General features: G+C 46.6%; 1 protein-coding gene across 1 annotated transcript in view; it reads right to left on the bottom strand.

Annotated features, from left to right (window-relative positions):
- Nucleotides 1-13,056, bottom strand: part of LOC115205727 (complexin-2) — a 41,602-nt gene that overhangs the window by 28,412 nt on the left and 134 nt on the right. The window lies entirely within an intron of this gene.

Here is a 13,056-nt window from a genome sequence, read left to right as displayed (position 1 = left end):
GTCATCACCTCTACACATTATACAGTTCACTCTACCATTAGTCATCACCTCTACACATTATACAGTTCACACTACCGTTAGTCATCACCTCTACACATTATACAGTTCACTCTACCATTAGTCATCACCTCTACACATTATACAGTTCACGCTACCATTAGTCAGCACCTCTACACATTATACAGTTCACTCTACCGTTAGTCATCACCTCTACACACATTATACAGTTCACTCTACCGTTAGTCAGCACCTCTACACATTATACAGTTCACTCTACCGTTAGTCATCACCTCTACACACTATACAGTTCACTCTACCGTTAGTCATCACCTCTACACACATTATACAGTTCACTCTACCATTAGTCATCACCTCTACACATTATACAGTTCACTCTACCGTTAGTCATCACCTCTACTCACATTATACAGTTCACTCTACCGTTAGTCATCACCTCTACACACATTATACAGTTCACTCTACCGTTAGTCATCACCTCTACACACATTATACAGTTCACTCTACCGTTAGTCAGCACCTCTACACATTATACAGTTCACTTTACCGTTAGTCATCACCTCTACACACTATACAGTTCACTCTACCGTTAGTCATCACCTCTACACACATTATACAGTTCACTCTACCATTAGTCATCACCTCTACACATTATACAGTTCACTCTACCGTTAGTCATCAACCCTACACATTATACAGTTCACTCTACCGTTAGTCATCACCTCTACACACATTATACAGTTCACTCTACCGTTAGTCATCACCTCTACACATTATACAGTTCACTCTACCATTAGTCAGCACCTCTACACATTATACAGTTCACTCTACCGTTAGTCATCACCTCTACACATTATACAGTTCACTCTACCATTAGTCATCACCTCTACACATTATACAGTTCACTCTACCGTTAGTCATCACCTCTACACACTATACAGTTCACTCTACCGTTAGTCAGCACCTCTACGCATTATACAGTTCACTCTACCATTAGTCATCACCTCTACACACATTATACAGTTCACTCTACCGTTAGTCATCACCTCTACTCACATTATACAGTTCACTCTACCGTTAGTCATCACCTCTACACACATTATACAGTTCACTCTACCGTTAGTCAGCACCTCTACACATTATACAGTTCACTCTACCGTTAGTCATCACCTCTACACACTATACAGTTCACTCTACCGTTAGTCATCACCTCTACACACATTATACAGTTCACTCTACCATTAGTCATCACCTCTACACATTATACAGTTCACTCTACCGTTAGTCATCACCTCTACACACATTATACAGTTCACTCTACCGTTAGTCAGCACCTCTACACATTATACAGTTCACTCTACCGTTAGTCAGCACCTCTACACATTATACAGTTCACTCTACCATTAGTTTGTAATTCACCTTGGCTGTAATTCATCTTGGTTGTAATTCACCTCGGTTGTCGTTCACCTTGGTTGTAATTCACCTTGGTTGTAATTCACCTTGGTTGTAATTCACCTTGGTTGTAATTCACCTTGGTTGTCGTTCACCTTGGTTGTAATTCACCTTGGTTGTAATTCACCTTGGTTGTAATTCACCTTGGTTGTAATTCACCTTGGTTGTCGTTCACCTTGGTTGTAATTCATCTTGGTTGTAATTCACCTTTGTTGTAATTCACCTTGGTTGTCGTTCACCTTGGTTGTAATTCACATTGGTTGTCGTTGACCTTGGTTGTCGTTCACCTTGGTTGTAATTCACCTTGGTTGTAATTCATCTTGGTTGTAATTCACCTTGGTTGTAATTCACTTTGTTTTTGGTATTGTCATGTTCATGTTTGCTATTTAATTTTTACTCTGTAAGTGTTCTTGGGTATCTTAAAAGTCGCAAATGAAATATATAATTATTATTATTGTCATTTTTTTGTCATAAGTGGCATCAGTGAATTAGTGGCATTAGTGAATCACTGGCATCAGTGAATCTGTGTCTCTGGCAACATCTGGGTTAAGAGGTCTGGGGACCTTGCCTTGCCTTACTGTGTGTGTGTGTGTGTGTGTGTGTGTGTGTGTGTGTGTGTGTGTGTGTGTGTGTGTGTGTGTGTGTGTGTGGAAGGGGAAATGGAAATGGAAGGGGGTAATTAAGTTACACTCAAAATAGCCCTCCCTGGTTTACAAAGTGGATCTGACATCATCTACAATTGATTCAAACTCAGGGCTCTGCCCTCCCTATCGGATGTGGCGATATCTCTGTCCTACCCTTTCCTGTCCTATCCTATCCTACCCTATCCTATTCTACCTTGTCATATCCTACCCAATCCTACCCTATCCACCCTACCGTGTCCTATCCTACCCTACCATGTCCTACCCTGCTCTACCCTGTCCTGCTCCCCCCTACCCCATCCTACCATACCCTGTCCCACCCTGTCCTACCCTGCCATACCCTGTCCTGCCCTACCCTGTCCTACCCTGTCATGTTCTGCCCTGCCATACCCTTCCCTACCCTGTCTTACCCTGCCGTACCCTGTCCTACCCTGTCGTGTCCTGCTCTGCCGTGTCCTGTCCTGCCTGGTCCTGCCCTGTCCTACCCAGCCATACCCTGTTCTATCCTGTCCAACCCTGTCCTGCTCTGTCCTGTCCTGCTCTGTCCTACCCTGTCGTGTCCTGCCCTGCCATGTCCTGTCCTGCCTGGTCCTGCCCTGTCCTACCCTACCCTGTCCTACCCAGCCCTACCCTGTTATATCCTGTCCAACCCTGTCCTGCTCTGTCCTGTCCTGCTCTGTCCTGCCCTGTCGTGTCCCGCCCCACCCTGCCCACCATACCCTGGCCTACCCTGTCCTGTCCTGCTCTGTCCTGCCATGTCGTGTCCTGCCCTGTCCTTCCCTACCCTGTCCTGTCCTACCCGGTCCCGCCCGCTCCTGCCTGGTCCTAACCACAATAGGGTGTATGGTGTGACAATATGACCTCCATGTTGAAGGATATGAAGGCCTTTCCCATAAATAAGATAAAAATACATATTTAGTTATTTTCTGCATAAAAGTGCAGTATGTGAAATTAATTGTCTGACCTATTTCCAGTCTATTGATTTCCTGATGAATCGGATGTGCATAAATGTTTAGACAAGAGCATACAAAACAGCAAATTAGACTATATTGGCTTCAAACAAAATTCATAGCAGAATGATGGTTGAATTATTGCTGGATCAGAAATATCCTGTCAGTCGTGCATTGAACCAGGCCACAGATGTTTCAGTGACAAAGGCAAAGCACAACGCAAACTCCATCAGACGTGTGCATGGTGTGAGGTTTGTGAGAAACCATATGAATGAATTCATAGTTTGTTGGTTTTGGTAGGTTTATACAGATGATAATTAGCTGTAGCTACAATCTGTAATACATTGTCAATGTCCCTGTCAAATAAACAAACTATTAACATCTAACTGACAGAAAGTGAATTGTCTCTGTCCTGAACAACCTGTCATCTGGAGTTATTTTTACGTTGGGCTCCCGAGTGTCGCAGCAGTCTCCCTTGGATGGGAGACAAACACAAACACTACAATGACAAAAGGAGGTTGGTGGTTAAGTGTTTCAGAGCTTGTTTCTTTGCCACATTTTGCAAACAGAAGCTGATGTAATTTTATTGTACCATACCTTGTCTTCAGCAACGCTCCTTTAAAGGGCGATGACTCTAATGACAACATTTAGGGAGAAACAATGGATACAGCACCTGTGCCAGGAACTGTATTCAGTGCAGAGCTCCAAACTGTCTTCCTAGCTGTCTTCCCTCCTACGGCACTCTGTTTAGCTTCATAGCAACAGGTCTAAGGGGTTGTTACCAGGACAACCACTTCTTACATCAACTAGAGGCAGTGAGAGTGTGGGGGCCCTGGCTGCAGGGCCAGAACAGTGGAGCAGGAGGAACAGGAGATGTACATCTCTATTACCAGTCACCCTGTCAGAACCTATACAGTGTATAATCAGACCCTTCAGATCTGCTAACATGGAAGGGGCCAAAGGGGCCAAAGGGAAGATGAGGGAGCGAATCGGCACCAGCTGGTCACCCCGTCAGAGAACTCCCTCCCTGGTTGTCCAAACAGCCAGATGAGGATATGACTCAGCAGTCGTAAGATCTCCCGCAAGGCCCATCGTAGCGAGGCCCATCCTAGGGAGGCCCATCATAGTGAGTCCCATCCTAGGGAGACCCATCATAGCGAGGCCCATCCTAGCGAGGCCCATCCTAGCGAGACACATCAGAGTGAGGCCTATCATAGCAAGGCCCATCCTAGCGAGACTCATCAGAGTGAGGCCCATCCTAGCGAAACCCATCAGAGTGAGGCCCATCCTAGCGAAACCCATCAGAGTGAGGCCCATCCTAGTGAGGCCCATCCTAGTGAGTCCCATCAGAGTGAGACCCATCGTAGTGAGACCCATCCTAGCGAGACACATCAGAGTGAGCCCTATCGTAGCAAGGCCCATCCTAGCGAGACTCATCAGAGTGAGGCCCATCCTAGTGAAACCCATCAGAGTGAGGCCCATCCTAGCGAAACCCATCAGAGTGAGGCCCATCCTAGCGAGACCCATCAGAGTGAGGCCCATCGTAGTGAGACCCATCAGAGTGAGGCCCATCCTAGCGGGACCCATCCTAGTGAGACCTATCCTAGCGAGGCCCATCCTTGCGAGGCCCATCAGAGTGAGGCCCATTGTAGCAAGTCCCATCAGAGTGAGGCCCATCCTAGCGAGACCCATCCTAGCGAGTCCCATCCTAGCGAGGCCATCAGAGTGAGGCCCATCATAGCGAGGCCCATCATAGCGAGGCCCATCTTAGCGAGGCCCATCAGAATGAGGCCCATCATAGCGAGGCCCATCCTAGCGAGACCCATCAGAATGAGGCCTATCGTAGCGAGGCCCATCCTAGTGAGCCTCATCAGAGTGAGACCCATCCTAGCGAAACCCATCAGAGTGAGGCCCATCCTAGCGAAACCCATCAGAGTGAGGCCCATCCTAGTGAGGCCCATCCTAGTGAGTCCCATCAGAGTGAGGCCCATCGTAGTGAGACCCATCCTAGCGAGACACATCAGAGTGAGGCCTATCGTAGCAAGGCCCATCCTAGCGAGACTCATCAGAGTGAGGCCCATCTTAGCGAAACCCATCAGAGTGAGGCCCATCCTAGCGAAACCCATCAGAGTGAGGCCCATCCTAGTGAGGCCCATCCTAGCGAGACCCATCAGAGTGAGGCCCATCGTAGTGAGACCCATCAGAGTGAGGCCCATCCTAGCGAGACCATCCTAGTGAGACCTATCCTAGCGAGGCCCATCCTTGCGAGGCCCATCAGAGTGAGGCCCATCCTAGCGAGACCCATCAGAGTGAGGCCCATCCTAGCGAGACCCATCCTAGCGAGGCCCATCCTAGCGAGACCATCAGAGTGAGGCCCATCATAGCGAGGCCCATCATAGCGAGGCCCATCCTAGCGAGACCCATCAGAATGAGGCCTATCGTAGCGAGGCCCATCCTAGTGAGCCTCATCAGAGTGAGGCCCATCCTAGCGAAACCCATCAGAGTGAGTCCCATCCTAGCGAAACCCATCAGAGTGAGGCCCATCCTAGTGAGGCCCATCCTAGAGAGACCCAGCAGAGTGAGGCCCAATGTAGCGAGAACCATCAGAGTGAGGCCCATCGTAGTGAGACCCATCAGAGTGAGGCCCATCATAGCGAGACCCATCCTAGTGAGACCCATCAGAGTGAGGCCCAATGTAGCGAGACCCATCGTAGTGAGGCCCATCGTAGTGAGACCCATCAGAGTGAGGCTCATCCTAGCGAGACCCATCCTAGTGAGACCTATCCTAGCGAGGCCCATCCTAGCGAGACCCATCCTAGCAAGGCCCATCGTAGCGAGACCCATCCTAGCGAGACCCATCGTAGCGAGACCCATCGTAGCGAGACCTATTGGCAGTCAGGGAAGTGCTTATCGGCAACACACATTGTGATACAAACACAGGATTCAGTCAGGGGTTTACATTAATCCCAGCACCCTTTAACAAAAGGTTCACTAGTAAGACACGCGCTGACTGGGCAGTGTTTTTCCATTACCTTCTTAAGAGTTTGAACTTTTAAATGTTGAACAGCTGCTTTACATCAGTGCTTCTACAATGGTTGTGGACTAGAGGAGAGCGTTACTCTGCATAAGAGCAGAAATTATGTTTAGAGCGATTCTCAAAAACATCCCTCAGTCATCTGTCTGGTACTGTACTGTGGTGCTAATTTGTTTGTCAGGAGTGGTTCAATGAGCCCACGAGGGGATCTCTCCTCCTCTAGTGAAATAGAAGAGAGAAAGCCAAGTACTGTTGGCCGGTAAGTGGCCTATCAGTGACCACAGAACCAGGTCTGTTAGTGGCCTATCAGTGACCACAGAACCAGGTTCCTGGGGTCTGTTAGTGGCCCATCAGTGACCTCAGAACCAGGTTCCTGGGGCCTGTTAGTGGCCTATCAGTGACCACAGAACCAGGTTCCTGGGGTCTGTTAGTGGCCTATCAGTGACCACAGAACCAGGTTCCTGGGGTCTGTTAGTGGCCCATCAGTGACCTTAGAACCAGGTTCCTGGGGCCTGTTAGTGGCCTATCAGTGACCACAGAACCAGGTTCCTGGGGTCTGTTAGTGGCCCATCAGTGACCTCAGAACCAGGTTCCTGGGGTCTGTTAGTGGCCTATCAGTGACCTCAGAACCAGGTTCCTGGGGTGTGTTAGTGGCCTATCAGTGACCACAGAACCAGGTTCCTGGGGTGTGTTAGTGGCCTATCAGTGACCTCAGAACCAGGTTCCTGGGGTCTGTTAGTGGCCTATCAGTGACCTCAGAACCAGGTTCCTGGGGTCTGTTAGTGGCCTATCAGTGACCACAGAACCAGGTTCCTGGGGTCTGTTAATGGCCTATCAGTGACCTCAGAACCAGGTTCCTGGGGTCTGTTAGTGGCCTATCAGTGACCACAGAACCAGGTTCCTGGGGTCTGTTAATGGCCTATCAGTGACCTCAGAACCAGGTTTCTGGGGTCTGTTGGGGAGTGAGCAACATGACAGAATAATCAGATAGAAATGAAGTTCGTAGAACAGACAGATTTAGGGGCTCCCGAGTGGAACAGCGGTCTAAAGGCACTGCATCTCAGTGCTAGAGGCGTCACTACAGACCCTGGTTTGATTCCAGCCTGTATCACAACCGGTCGTGATTGGGAGTCCCATAGGGCGGCGCACAATTGGCCCAACGTTGTCCGGGTTAGGGGTTTGGCCGGGGTAGGCCGTCATTGTAAATAAGAATATGTTCTTATTTGTTATGACTTGCCTAGTTTAAATAAAGGTTTAAACAATTGGGGAATCATCATGTCAGCTGTTCTATTCATTACAATTCTATCTGCAGGGTTGTGAAGAATGTGAATGTTACAGCCCCCCCCCCCCCCACCCCGCGGGGTCTTGTCTTATTGTCCCCCCTGCTGAGAGGTACCAAAGCAGAGAAGCAGAGTAGGCCCTGGGGAACCCCCCCCCCTCCTCCTCCTCTACACTGTGGGGTCTAATTAGCCTCCGTCAAAACGATTCAAAGTCCTCATCTGCAAAACCCAGTGTAACAACAACAGCAGTGTTGTTCTGTACTGTGAGGCTACTGTAAACACTAAAAGGGCAAATATTAGTGAGGTCAAATCAAATATTTATTGATCGTATACACGTGTGTAGAAGATGTCATTGGTCACGTACACATGCTTAGTAGACGTCATCGGTCACGTACACGTGTTTAGTAGACGTCATTGGTCACGTACACATGTTTAGTAGACGTCATTGGTCACGTACACATGTTTAGTAGACGTCATTGGTCATGTACACGTGTGTAGAAGATGTCATTGGTCATGTACACGTGTGTAGAAGATGTCATTGGTTACGTACACATGTTTAGTAGACGTCATTGGTCACGTACACGTTTAGTAGACATCATCGGTCACGTACACGTGTTTAGTAGATGTCATTGGTCACGTACACATGTTTAGTAGGCGTCATTGGTCACGTACACGTTTAGTAGACGTCATTGGTCACTTACACGTCTGTAGAAGATGTCATTGGTCACGTACACGTTTAGTAGACGTCAATGGTCACGTACACGTGTTTAGTAGACGTCATTGGTTACGTACACATGTTTAGTAGACGTCATTGGTCACGTACACGTTTAGTAGATGTCATTGGTCACGTACAATTTTAGTAGACGTCATTGGTCACGTACACGTTTAGTAGACGTCAATGGTCACGTACACGTGTTTAGTAGACGTCATTGGTTACGTACACATGTTTAGTAGACGTCATTGGTCACGTACACGTTTAGTAGATGTCATTGGTCACGTACACGTGTTTAGTAGATGTCATTGGTCATGTACACGTGTTTAGTAGATGTCATTGGTCACGTACACGTTTAGTAGATGTCATTGGTCACGTACACGTGTGTAGAAGATGTCATTGGTCACGTACACGTGTTTAGTAGACGTCATTGGTCACGTACACATGTTTAGTAGACGTCATTGGTCACGTACACATGTTTAGTAGACGTCATTGGTCACGTACACGTGTTTAGTAGACGTCATTGGTCACGTACACACGTTTAGTAGACGTCATTGGTCACGTACACATGTTTAGTAGATGTCATTGGTCACGTACACGTTTAGTAGACGTCATTGGTCACGTACACGTTTAGTAGACGTCATTGGTCACGTACACGTTTAGTAGACGTCATTGGTCACGTACACGTTTAGTAGACGTCATTGGTCACGTACACGTGTTTAGTAGATGTCATTGGTCATGTACACGTGTTTAGTAGATGTCATTGGTCATGTACACGTGTTTAGTAGATGTCATTGGTCACGTACACGTGTTTAGTAGATGTCATTGGTCATGTACACGTGTTTAGTAGATGTCATTGGTCATGTACACGTGTTTAGTAGATGTCATTAGTCACGTACACGTGTTTAGTAGATGTCATTGGTCACGTACACGTGTTTAGTAGATGTCATTGGTCACGTACACGTGTTTAATAGATGTCATTGGTCATGTACACGTGTTTAGTAGATGTTACTGCGGGCGTAGCGAGGTGCTGCTAACTACTTGTGGATACAATCGTTGAACCACCCATCATCATAACTGTATATCTCACCTGGTCACTACTGTGTGTGTTACTGTGCTGTGTGTGTGTGTGTGTGTGTGTGTGTGTGTGTGTGGGTGTGTGTGTGTGTGTACACCTCCGTGCATGCATTTTTATTTTCAAATGTCTAGGCACTTTACAGCAAGACAAGTCTGGCAAGGAAAGGTAAGCCCACAGTTAACATCCTTTGAGCCGGCATGAAGTTCTTAGGGACCATCAGCATATAATTTCAGATTGATTAGAAGCTCTATCCATTAAGTTCTTATGGACCATCAGCATATCATTTCAGATTGATTAGAAGCTCTATCCATGAAGTTCTTATGGACCATCAGCATATCATTTCAGATTGATTTGAAGCTCTATCCATGAAGTTCTTATGGACCATCAGCATATCATTTCAGATTGATTAGAAGCTCTATCCATGAAGTTCTTATGGACCATCAGCATATCATTTCACATTGATTTGAAGCTCTATCCATGAAGTTCTTATGGACCATCAGCATATCATTTCAGATTGATTTGAAGCTCTATCCATGAAGTTCTTATGGACCATCAGCATACCATTTCAGATTGATTAGAAGCTCTATCCATGAAGTTCTTAGGGACCATCAGCATACCATTTCAACTATTTCAACTACCATTTCAACTAACAGTCAGCCTGATCACCGACAACAACGAGACAGCCTATAGGGAGGAAGTCAGAGACCTGGCCGGATGGTGCCAGGATAACAACCTATCCCTCAACGTAATCAAGACTAAGGAGGTTATTGTGGACTACAGGAAAAGGAGGACCGAGCACGCCCCCATTCTCATCGACGGGGCTGTAGTGGGGCAGGTTGAGAGCTTCAATTTCCTTGGTGACCACATCAACAACAAACTAGAATGGTCCAAACACACCAAGACAGTCGTGAAGAGGGCACGACAAAGCCTATTCCCCCTCAGGAAATGAAAAAGATTTGGCATGGGTCCTGAGATCCTCAAAAGGTTCTACAGCTGCAACATCGAGAGCATCCTGACTGGTTGCATCACTGCCTGGTACAGCAATTGCTTGGCCTCTGACCGCAAGGCGATACAGAGGGTAGTGCGTACGGCCAGTACATCACTGGGGCTAAGCTGCCTGCCATCCAGGACCTCTACACCAGGCGGTGTCAGAGGAAGGCCCTAAAAATGGTCAAATACCCCAGCCAACCCAGTCATAGACTGTTCTCTCTACTACCGCATGGCAAGCGGTACCGGAGTGCCAAGTCTATGACAAAAAGGCATCTCAACAGTTTTTACCCCCAAACCATAAGACCCCTGAACAGGCAACCAAATGGCTACCCGGACTATTTGCATTGTGTGCCCCCCCAACCCCTCTTTTTATGCTGCTGCTACTCTCTGTTTATCATATATGCATAGTCACTTTAATTATACATTCATGTACATACTACATCAATTGGGCCGACCAACCAGTGCTCCCGCACATTGGCTAACTGGACTATCTGCATTGTGTCCCACCCACCACCTGCCAACCCCTCTTTTACGCTACTGCTACTCTCTGTTCATCATATATGCATAGTCACTTTAACCATATCTACATGTACATACTACCTCAACCAGCCTGACTAACCGGTGTCTGTATGTAGCCTCGCTACTTTTATAGCCTCACTACTGTATCTAGCCTCGCTACTTTTATAGCCTCGCTACTGTATATAGCCTGTCTTTTTACTGTTGTTTTATTTCTTTACCTACCTATTGTTCACCTAATACCTTTTTTGCACTATTGGTTAGAGCCTGTAAGTAAGCATTTCACTGTAAGGTCTACACCTGTTGTATTCAGCGCACGTGACAAATAAATTTGGATTTGATTTGATAGATTGGAAGCTCTATCCATGAAGTTCTTTGGGACGAACAGCATACCATTTCAGCTATAGATAAGAATCATTATCACTTACCTGGTTTCATTTCAGCTCTAGAAGCTCTATTCAATTACAATCAGCTCCTCTGGTCAAAAGTAGTGCACTATATAGGGAATAGGGTGCCATTTGGAACACCGGTAAAAAGTAGTGCACTATATAGGGAATAGGGTGCCATTTGGAACACCGTTAAAAAGTAGTGCACTATATAGGGAATCTGGTGCCATTTGGAACACTGGTAAAAAAGTAGTGCACTATATAGGGAATAAGGTGCCATTTGGCAAACACTATGTCTACTGGCTACGGAAATACAGATCGAGGCAAATCCTTTGAACCTGCATGGCAACATCCTCATCACAGGCTCCTACAGGGACAATTTGTCCAGGTAATTGTAACAGTAGTTTTTATTGTTTTCATTATTGCATTATAAACATCTCACAACATCTTGATTGAGATTTATTTCTGTGGGAGATTATATTAATAATTAATCAGTTTGAGTCCTCTGTGGTTCAGCAGCTCAGTCCCTGCCTGCAGCTAGGCCTCTTCTCTCTCTCTCTCTCTCTCTCTCCCATTCCCTCTTTCTCTCTCTCGCTCCCCCCTCTCTCTCCCTCTATCCCCCTCTCTTTTCTCTCTCTCTCCCCTCCCTCTTTCTATCTCTCTCTCCCCCCTCCCCTCTCTTTTCTCTCTCTCTCTCCCTCACACTCTCTCTCCCCCTCTCTCTCCCTCTATCCCCCTCTCTCTCCCCCTCTCCCCTCTCTTTTCTCTCTCTTTCTCTCTCCCCCTCTCTCTCTCCTTCTCCCCCCTCTCTCTCTTCCCCTCTCTCCCTCTCTCACTCTCTCCCTCTATCTCCTCTGCTACACTGCTAACAGAATAGAACGCACACAGGAATCATCAAACACTCCATCTCCACATCTGTCATCGTCAACCCACTATTGACAAGACAATTAATATCTTTCCAACTAGGTGACAGGCAAGCCTGTGTGGCATTTCCTCCTCAGCAGCTGCTGCAGGCTGTAGGCTAGTATTACAGCTATACAATTATTACAACATGTACTGTAGGTGTATTACTTGAACATTTTAGCATCGGATGTAAACAAAGCAATCTATATGACCTCACTGCATATTATGACATCTTTATCCAAAAGGTTCTCGCACTTAACATGAATGAGGGTTGCATGAATGAACTGTAGGGTCGGCTGCCTCCAAGCTCTGCTAGGCTAGGAGGATGTTGCTTCAGCTAAAAGCAACTGTCAAAAGTATTACCATTGGTAGGCTAATGGTGAAACGCTGGCACTGACTGTAAATGTTGAACTCATCCTTTAGTTTCTCAACAACAAGGATTAACATGGTCTAATTGGTGGACCAGTGTACTGGATGTTTCTGTAGTCTGTATACTATCTCTCTCTCTCTCTCTCGCTCTCTCTCACACACACACACACACACAGTGTGAGTGCATATAGCATGCATATATTGGCTAATCAATTTAGCATCACATCAAATATTTAATGTGTCCATAACCTGAATGTGTTCCATTTCAACAGACTGGTAACCTACACCGCCAACAAAAACACGTTGGTCTACGCATACAACATATAACATGCGTGTACAACTTGAACAACACTAAAGACATGTCAATATTTTGTTCCAACCAATCGCTCATCGAATAGAGCATCTCAATAGACTTTCTAATGCATGCACAACAACTGCCCATTCCGGGAAAAACATCAGCGTTACACACACGCATCTCTCCTTTCTCAGCCGCGCTCAATAGCTTTGAGGAGGACACAAATTCCCCCTCACCTACGGCGAGATTATGGTGTCAAAATAGGCAACAACCATGAGCACTCTTGTCTTCTTCCAACAACATGGTGCTGAAACTAACAGCTCAACACGCCTTGAAACCATCGCGTACCCAACCCTTTCTCCATTTTCGACTTCAGTTCGCACTACCAGTAACCCTAGCTGGTTTCAGCACCAGTCAAGTGGAAAGTCAAAA

Source organism: Salmo trutta, chromosome 13 (assembly GCF_901001165.1).
Source record: "Salmo trutta chromosome 13, fSalTru1.1, whole genome shotgun sequence".
Taxonomy (NCBI): domain Eukaryota; kingdom Metazoa; phylum Chordata; class Actinopteri; order Salmoniformes; family Salmonidae; genus Salmo; species Salmo trutta.
Note: the sequence above shows the minus strand (reverse complement) of the source record. Positions and strands in the feature narration are given on the sequence as shown.